This window comes from Vigna radiata, chromosome 7 (assembly GCF_000741045.1).
Source record: "Vigna radiata var. radiata cultivar VC1973A chromosome 7, Vradiata_ver6, whole genome shotgun sequence".
Taxonomy (NCBI): Eukaryota; Viridiplantae; Streptophyta; class Magnoliopsida; order Fabales; family Fabaceae; genus Vigna; species Vigna radiata.
Genome location: NC_028357.1, coordinates 28,296,464 through 28,306,151, shown reverse-complemented (window position 1 = coordinate 28,306,151; position 9,688 = coordinate 28,296,464). Strand labels below are relative to the sequence as shown.

At 33.0% G+C, this 9,688-nt stretch overlaps 1 pseudogene; it reads right to left on the bottom strand.

Moving 5' to 3' along the window:
* Positions 1–556: 556 nt before the first annotated feature.
* On the bottom strand, positions 557–3,320 carry LOC106767331 (annotated as a pseudogene).
* Positions 3,321–9,688: the final 6,368 nt, after the last annotated feature.

The window sequence follows — 9,688 nt, the reverse complement described above, 5'->3', positions numbered from 1 at the left end:
GATACTTTGATCCTAATTGGTGTAAAGACAAGACAAGAAAAGCATCATAGGTTGTGCTTTTATATGCTCGGAGATAAAGCAGTATGTCATGAGTTTGTCTTCATGTGGCTGAGTATATAATTATTAGTATGAAATGAATGTTTGAATAACAACTCAATACTAAATTTGGTCACATCCTGATTTTTCAAGAGTTGGATATTAAGGACATAATCGGTTGTTAAGCTGCACGGTCTCTTCACGGACGGTCCAATTTTTCTTATTAAAAAGAAAACAGATGTTTGGTTTCGATTTTTATAAACAGAAATTTTACATAGAAGTAGTGTTACAGATAATTCCACCAGCAAAAGAAGAGACAAAAGACAAGCTTCTATGTGACTTTTTGCCATGAAAGTTACATTACATGCACGTGAAATAAATTAAAATACTAAAATTTATGGAAAGCATTCATTTTGTTGGAGTAATTAAAAGCGTGCACATAATGGATTCCCTATACGAAAAGACAAAGATGTGTTCGATTATGCCGTTGAAGTTTATTGTGACAGACAGAAATCAAAAGTAAAACACAAACTTTTTTTTTTATTTCATGAAAGACACGTAACATCAAATCAACAGATCCAGACAGTTTCAAAGGGTTCCACTGATGAGCCAACAATCACCCATTCCTTTCACTCTCTTTTCCCTCTCACTTGCTTATTTTTTTCATTATTATTATCATTTTTATTAACAATAACATCGCGTATTATTGCATGTACGTACTACGTAGCAACCTTTCAACAACGACGTTCCGGGGTCCAGTGAGGTTCGGAGGGGCTAAAGTGAACGGACTCTACTCTGGAATCCAACAACTCCGTTATGGGAGTGAAGGTGACGCAGCGTGGCACCTTGTACTGGTTAATTGAGGCGCCTCGGGAGATGGCGTAGTCCATAAGCTCTTCGAAAGTTCCGTTCTTCACCACACGAATCTCCAGCGGGCCAATAGAACGGTCCGAGACTCTCCCTTGTCTATACACGGCGTTCAGCGACTCCTCCATAGTCAAACAGCACTTCTCCAGCACGTCGCCAGAGGGAGCGTGGCGCGAGTCCTTCATCAACAGCTCCCAGTAAATCACGTAGTGCCCCGGGATCGACTTCGTGTCTGCGAAGCTCGTGTACTCCACCACGCTCGTGTTGAATTCCTTCAATAGCACCGAGGCGTTCTCCACGGCGTTCTGCAGCTCAGCCTCGTCCGTTTTGTCGGAGTCAATGCTCAGAAGCACGTTCTTTCTCCTCACGAAGTGGAACTGCGGGGCGTTGTTGTGGAACCCCGTCACCTGGAGCACGTCGCCCACGCGGTAGCGGCATAGACCAGAGTATCCGGTGAGAACGAGTTCGTAGGATTTACCGACTTCGACGTCGGCAAGGTCGACTAAAGGCGGTGGCGAGTCACGTGACAACACGGTGGAAGATGAAGTTGAAGAGGAATCGTCGTGAGGCAAGAACTCGAAGTAACCCATGTTTGGCATGATGGTATATGATACATCAGAGGGGTTGCAGATTGGGTTTAGATTAAGGCCAAAGTAACACTCCGAGGAAGCGTACATGGTGCAAGCGAGAGGTAGGCCTCCGCTGTAATAATCAAGAGTTGGAATATACTGCGCCATGGCACCTGTCACAATCACGTCTAGATACTTCGTGTTTGGCCAGATTCTGGTGATTATGCGTTCCCAGTTTTCTCCAGAACATTCTTTGGTAATGAAATTGGCAAGTTCCGGGTTCGGTTTCAGGATTTGAGCCATGCGTTCCGTGATGGAAGGATCGGTGATTTTTGGGTTTAGGGTTCCGGTGGAGATGTCGTGGGCTAATTGCGCCCAATTGAGCTGGAGGAAGCGGATGGCTCGAAGAAGGCCTGATGCGAAAACGGCACCGACTCTGAGAACCTCATGGCGCATGATGAGGCCGCATAGCATTTGCGTGTACATGCTCTGGAAGGAATCGGGGCAGAGGATCGCTTCATCGGGGCTCGTATACACGTTGTATGGGTCGTGGGGTCTGTTTTTGAATTGCTCGCTCTTGTAGTAGCTGGTCAGCACGGGACGTGCCACTAACCCACTCGGCGTCTTCGTCTCCGCTTTGATGAACAGAAACAGGAGCGCCTTACCCTTGTCCAACCCAGGCACGTATCTGTGTAACGTAACAATGTATTCACACGAGTTAGTTCGTGACATAAAACACTATATTTACGCTTGTCTAAGGAACTGAAACATACTGGCTCATCACTGGCATCAGAAGGCTGTAAAGCAACTGACGACGGTCCATCTCTTCACGAATCGTTGGCATCAATTTTCTCTCCCCAGCAGATGTTCCAGAACTGCAGTTTCGCCCAAGATTAGTTAATTCACTTCATGTCAAACATTGCCTTAGGAATTGTTTATGGTATTAAAGTTAATACATAATGGGTAAAATTTTCAATACAAATATCTATCTTACTCCAATTACAGTTTGTCGGTTAATCAATACAGTTTACAACCGTGTAATGCAGAGAGTTACTAATGTAGGTATGTAGGTACCTAGTGAGAAACTCAGAGATTGGGTGAGCACAGAGGATAGGGGAGCGATCACCGTTAGCAATGCGTTGGATATCATTCTTCAAATCCTCGTACGAAAGACAGGAACCTTGGACTTGAAAGTGTGACGGTCCGTGGCTTCATTGAGCTGAAACCGTTTGAGGTACTCAGTCTGAGCGTTTTGGCTCAGAATGTCTGCAAGCACTTTCTCTTGGACAAGGTCAGTGTTTCGGGTCATTTCCTCAATGAAGCGCAAAGCCTTTGCGTTCTTGTCATCACAGGTAGGAGGAAGTGCAGGAGGGGATGGAGATAAGTCAGCAGCAATGGCCATGATGTGTAGAGGGATGTGTTTGTGAGTGAGGGAAGAGTAAGTGAAGCTCTAGCTCTTTGGTTGCAAATGAGAAGTTAAGAGAAGATGAGAAGGAATGGAAGAAGTAGATGAGTGAGGATGGAGAGAAAGTTGAGAGGTATTTATAGAGTTGTGCTGGTAGGGGAAATGAATTAGAAGTGTGAAGCATGTGACACAGTGAACGTCATGGTTGGCGGAAGCAAACAGCGCTTGGAATGACGTTGTAGGAGTTAATGGGGATCCGCGCGACAAAGGATTGTGTGTGTTTCAGATAGTGTAGCTTATTGCGGAGACAGGTGGGCCAGCTATGAAGCATTGTGGCCGACATGTGGGTCCACATATGTAGCCACGTCAGCAAAAGTTTCGTGAGTGTAGTCCTTAGGGGCGAACCATGCGGCCATGGGGTTGTAGGGTGTGTTGGTATCAGAAAGTGATGGCTGCCGGCTGCGCCAGGGACTGTGAGAAGTTTTTACTTACTTGGGAGAAAACTGGGCTCGACCATTTTACAACTTATCACTCCCTATTTTTCCCTCAATTCTTATCACAATTTATGAAAATTCGAAAGTAATTTTTTTTTTATTTGAAAAGATTTAGAAATAGATAATAATAGATTTTAAAGTAAAATTTATGAAAATTAGTACATGATTTAATTTATATCACAGATTAAAAAATTTATTTTTAAATTCACTCGTTTACCTCTAAATTTATTTAAATAAATAATAAAAGAAAATTTATCATCAAATTAATTATTCTCTTTCAAATCTATTCAAGTAAATAAGACCTTAAAAATAAAGTTTTTTCATTCTCATTTCCAAACAATCTTATACTGTTTCTCATTTCAATTTTTATAAAAGTTACTTTTATTTTCAAAAAAAAGGCAAAAGAAAAAACATAGATACTATATTTATTATTCATGTCTTACCCTATGTAGCATCACCATATGTAATCTACTCCATTAAATTAGAACACATACAAAAAAATAAGAAAAAATATATCAACTTATTTTTTTTTAATTTTAGAATAACGATACTATAAAACATTTTTACATTCATTTAACATAAAATATAAAAATAAAATAATCATAAAAATATAAATTTTTATATTTTTTTAAGATAAAATAAAATAAAAAATAAACAAATAAAATATGAAATAAATAAAAAGTATATAAGTTCTCAAATAATTATTTTTCTTAATTTTAAAACATTATTGACGACACTTACCTAACACATACAACTATTTTATAAATAAGTTTTGAAAAATGCAAAGGAAATCAAGCCAGGCCTAATTCTCGAAAATGGAGATTATAGTCATGATCTTATTCTTTTGATAAAGTATATATCAATACAAATTCATGATTTATATTAGTTGATTCATTAAAATTTATACGAGATAGGTATATCGTAATTAACTATATTAAATAAATTTATCTAATTTTCAAACATAGCAAGTACAGCTCCCTCGATCTGTTGAAAAGTCGCAACTTGAAGATAAACTTGGTCAACTTTCGCTTCTGATTAATTATTAGGGAAATTTTATTTGCATACTGTTTTATAACTAAAATTATATACGATAAAAAGAAAAAGGCTTGAGATAAAATAAATGATATGGTTGAAAGAGATGGAGAGAATGATGAGTTGTAAAGTGTTATAAAAGAAGTATGTAAAATAATATGATTATTATTGAGTATTAAATGAGTTGAAAGGTGACACATAAAACTAAAGTGTTGACCGTTCTATTCAAATTTGATTTTCCTGAATTATTTTTAATTGCATATAATTAAATTTTATTTAATCTTCAATTCATAATGTTAACGGGTCAAAATCCCTTTAAATAATACGTTTATCTAATATATTCAGTAACATTGTTTATTACTTGTGGCTTGATAATAAATAAGATTTTTATCCATCATCTTAAATTAATTTTTCAGTTAGCATATCTAAATAAAAAATTAATTTTACCATGTTATTTAAAAAATGCATATAAATGAATTTTTAAATAATATTTTCATAACTAATCTAAAATACACCATAATTCCAAACTATTAAGTGTACAATTAAAAGCCTTTCGTATTTATATGTTTAAATTAATTTTTAAGTCCTTATATAGTTATATTGACTTTCCAGTTGAGTCCTTGTAGTTTAAATCACTTTAAAAAGTCCTTATAATATAAAACTTTTTAACGAATAAGTAAAGGGTAATTGCGTTATAAATACCGTCAAAACTACATATTTTTCAATGGAGGACATAAAATTATATATTTTGGAGTGAGTCCCTAGTAAAAAAATTATTCTATTTAATATTCAAAATCTTTAAATTTATCAAAATAACAAAATCAAATGACACTTACATGCTTAAAAAATATAAAAAATTCTTACCCTTAATAAGAGAAAGTTTTTGATAAGATTCAATTAAAAATAGATAAATTGATAAAAGATTTAAAACTTAGGTAATAAATATTTACTTAAAAATACTTACCTTTCTAATTTTATCGTTATTGTCATATATTTTAGGATTTTTATTATTATTAAACGTAATTAGGTGACGATAATATATAAATGAATGGTGATTCGAAAGTCATAATCGAGGAAGAAAGGTGCGTTACGGTCATAGCATGGGAAGATAAGATATATGAATTGTTATTACAACTTTTTTATTTGACTAGGTTTGGTTTTGAGGTTTTGTTTGATTCTTTGTGTCTACGTGAACGTGAACGAGATAATTCTAAATTGGTTTAAACTTTTTTTTTGTCCCTAAGTTAAGTTCTGATGTTTAGTTTTCGTTTTTAAAAATGTCAATATGATATAAAAAAAATATATCAAATTAAAACTAAAGGTTGACATTTTAAAAAACGGTAACTAAACTGAATATCAGAACTTAACTTAAAAGACAAAAAAAAAAAATTTAAACCTTCTAAATTCAACGGGTAGGTGAAGGGTTGATTTAATTTTTTTTATTATGACAGTTACGTTGTGATTCCTTGTTTTCAGCCTCCTATATATTTAACTTTAATAAAAGAATCGGCCTATTCTATTACCGAGCTACTAATTTATTTTCGCCATGCTTTCAAACTTATTTGTTTTGTTTTTTAGATAAATTCAAGTTCAATTTTTTTTAACCCAACTAATATTTTGTTTAAATAATTTGACAAAAATATATAATTATTGACATAATATTACTGATAACTATAAATATATTAGTAAACTTAAATTTTTTGACATATTTTTGGTAAACTCAAATATTTTGATAGATTTTTTTTTTTTTAATTTTACATTTTAATTCATGGACCGATACTTTTATTGGTACAAAATTTGTATGTAAAATTTATCTATAAATTATAATTCTTATTATTGAAGAATACTTAGTATTTTATCATCATATTTATCAATGACAAAAATTGTTACAATTATTTGTCAATAAATTACAATTCTTGTTATCGCGGATAATTCTATTAGTACTATAATTATTGATTACAAAAATATTTAGAATTGTCTTTCAACAAATTACAATTCTTGTTATAGATGGATATTTTTGTTAGTACTTTATTATTATAATTATCGACGGTGTCATTATGTGAAGACTCATCAATGATGTTCGTTAGTAACATCAACGATCGTCCACAACAATAACAGTGTTGTCAAAGATAAAGAGGAAGGTGGAGGAGGATGATGTGTAGAAAGAGAAAGAGAAAAAAGGGAGATAAATGGAGGGAGATGAGACCCAAAAGATGAAAATGACTTGGAGATGACAATGGTTACACAATGACTCAACATAGATGACGAGAAAAAAGAAGAGAAAGAGGAAGGAAAAGTCACAATCTCATATTTTACCGACAAATGTTACCTATTAATCTTTATCGACAAACATTTATCATTATATTTACGATCATCTTAATTTATCGAAGAATTTCTAGATTTGTTGATAAAATTTATCGACAACTAAATTTATTAATAAATGGTATTTATCAACTGACTATCACAGGATAGAAATTTGTACTAAAGTAGTTTTTTAGTAAAAATTTCTATCCGGTGATAGGGAGTTGATAAATACCATTTATTAAAGGAATTTTACTGTGTTCTTTACTAATATCCAATTTACTTGTAATGATGTTTAATTTTTATAAGAAAACTTGTTACCACCCAAAAGAACGGATTATTGAGTATAATAATTAGGCGAAGTTCCAATAAGTGGTTAAGTTTCTATAACTTTTGAGTAACCAAATTTATAATTTAGTCTATTTAGAATTGGTTTTACGTTATCACTCAAATAGCAACGGATAAACGAGTATTTTGACAAGCAAATACGCATCAGAACATTTAAATTTGTTGTTTTCCGTGTTTATACACTGTGTATAACTTAATACCTGACTTGAGTTCTGGGGAATTTACGAAGCTGTCTATCTCGTAATCTTATTATAAAATACTAAAGATTCTTTTGTAAACTCATTTGAAGAATACGTATTCTTGGACTCTGGAGTTTGATACCAATTTCAACTTGGAAGGTACATATCTCTGAATTGTCAAGTTCAATGAACAAAGATATTTGATATCCGATCTTGATCAAGAGGTACATTACACCGTCAATTTCAACAAGTAAAAGTGTTTGATAATTTTTGGAGTAGCCGGTATTGTAAACTAATCTAACTATTTATTATTCTTGCTTTCTGCACTTTGTACAGAGAAATTCTTGTATCCATGGTTGTGTTGCGAATGTGAATCATGTTATATATTCTCTTATTTCCTTTTATTGGTATTCTGATTGGAAAAAAAGTCTCTTTTAACAATTTTTTTTTATAACTTTTTGATAATGTATACGTTACAGTTTGTTTCAAATATTTTTTTAAACATAAATTTAAACAGACTAATACAATGATGATATATATTCTGTTGTCAAAAAATTATTAAAAAAGAGTTCTAATATGATTGTGGATTCTGATTGCAGTGAAGACTTTAAGAGGAAGGAGGAATCGAAAATTTAATTATTCTTTTCTTCTTTATCCAAACTGATACAAAACATGACAGTACTGTAAAGCATGCGTGCACAGTAGGAAAAAGGCAACGCAATCGTTTTCGCAGTCGCTATCGCGATGGAAAACATTGAATTGATAAGCCTCACAAAGTTGATAAAAAGCACGTTCATTGAATAGAGGCGTAAATGCCAGAACTTGGGTCCAATTATCTCTCCATTTCCAAAGTCAGCAGGAACAACTAAAACAAATCATTTTACCTTTGACACTCTCACTTACATATATATCTTGTTGGTTACAGGCATAGCAAAACGGTGTTACAGATATAGAAGTTAATGATACAAGATAAAAAATTTAAAAAGCAGATGAATTAATTTGTGTGAAAAAATTTCGAAAGTGACTTAAACTTTTCTAAAATTAACAACTTCCATATATAGTGAAGGAAGAGAGAACAAAAGAAAATTTATTGGTATGACTGTTTTGCATAGATTCAATCACGTTTTACCATTCCTTGGTCACTTTGGTTATGATCAAAGACCTTTTCAAACTATGGAATGCTTGAGTTGTTTCGGCAATATTTATCTTTTTATCCCAAACACGATTCTTATGCTTTGTTAAGCCAAGGCAGTGGACTGTCAAGATCGTATTAAATGGTAACGATACACAAAACTAAAATTAAATTAGAACAGTAGCCTTCATTTTTTGACCAAAGTAATCTCACGCTACGTGACATGAATGATTAGGTATTAGTGGAAAGAAAAATGATTTCACATTGACAGCAAAATGCTTCGCAATTCAAAGATTTTGAGTGTGCAATGATACGAAATTGATGCCAGCTATACTATATATCAAGCGTATTTGATGACCGACAAAAATCAGTTACCAATTATCATAATATTTACAACAGCGAAACCTCTAAAAAGCTTCGCAGAAGCTTTGACAAGTTCAAATTGTTTTCCGAGGATATATACCAGATAAGAGACCGAGAACAGATAAAATAAATTTGATCGACAATAAACATAAAAAAGGCATTTTTAATCCATCAATCCCACAGAGTTTCCACTTGGGAAAACTTCCTGTCGCCAAATGCTAGAACATATGGACGTGACAAGACACAAATTTGCAAAGCCAAAGCAACTGATGAAGCCTAAATATCATGGTTGACTACCACATCAAGCCCATAAATCATCTTTGAATACGTTTCTTCATTGTATTGGATTGACTATTCCACGCGGACATTAATTCAATGTTATGGTTGTACACTTTGTCAACCATTGTAGTTATATTGACGCATGTTTGAGTTGCAGATAACCCGTCTGAATGGATTCTGGATTTTACTTGCAACCACCGTCCATGCGAGTCCAGTCTAACAATTTAGGAAGGGACAAGATGCTGACAACTAAAACAAAGAAAATGTTGTCGTTGTAATTACTGTCTTAAAAGCATATTAGGCAGGTTTTTCAGTAGAATTCAATCACAGATTTACTTCTCTAACTTCTATACCGAACTCTTGCATTTAAGGTACAAAGATACTGAATTCTCACAAATTGTTTTTGTCGGCAAAAAAAATAAAAAATAAAAAATATATATATATATATATATATATATATATATATATATATATATATATATATATATGGGGTTTGCTAACTTATGTAAGAATGTTTTTCAGTTGGTATATTTTAGTAAAGTGTACTAAATTTTAGGTTATAAAAATTTCCGTGTTAAAAAAGAAAATCAACTTTAAATTCAAGGATATTTTAATAATTTTAAAATTTAATTTAAAATAAAAAAATAAAAGGTAGTTATTAAAATTCAAGAGAAGTTATTAGT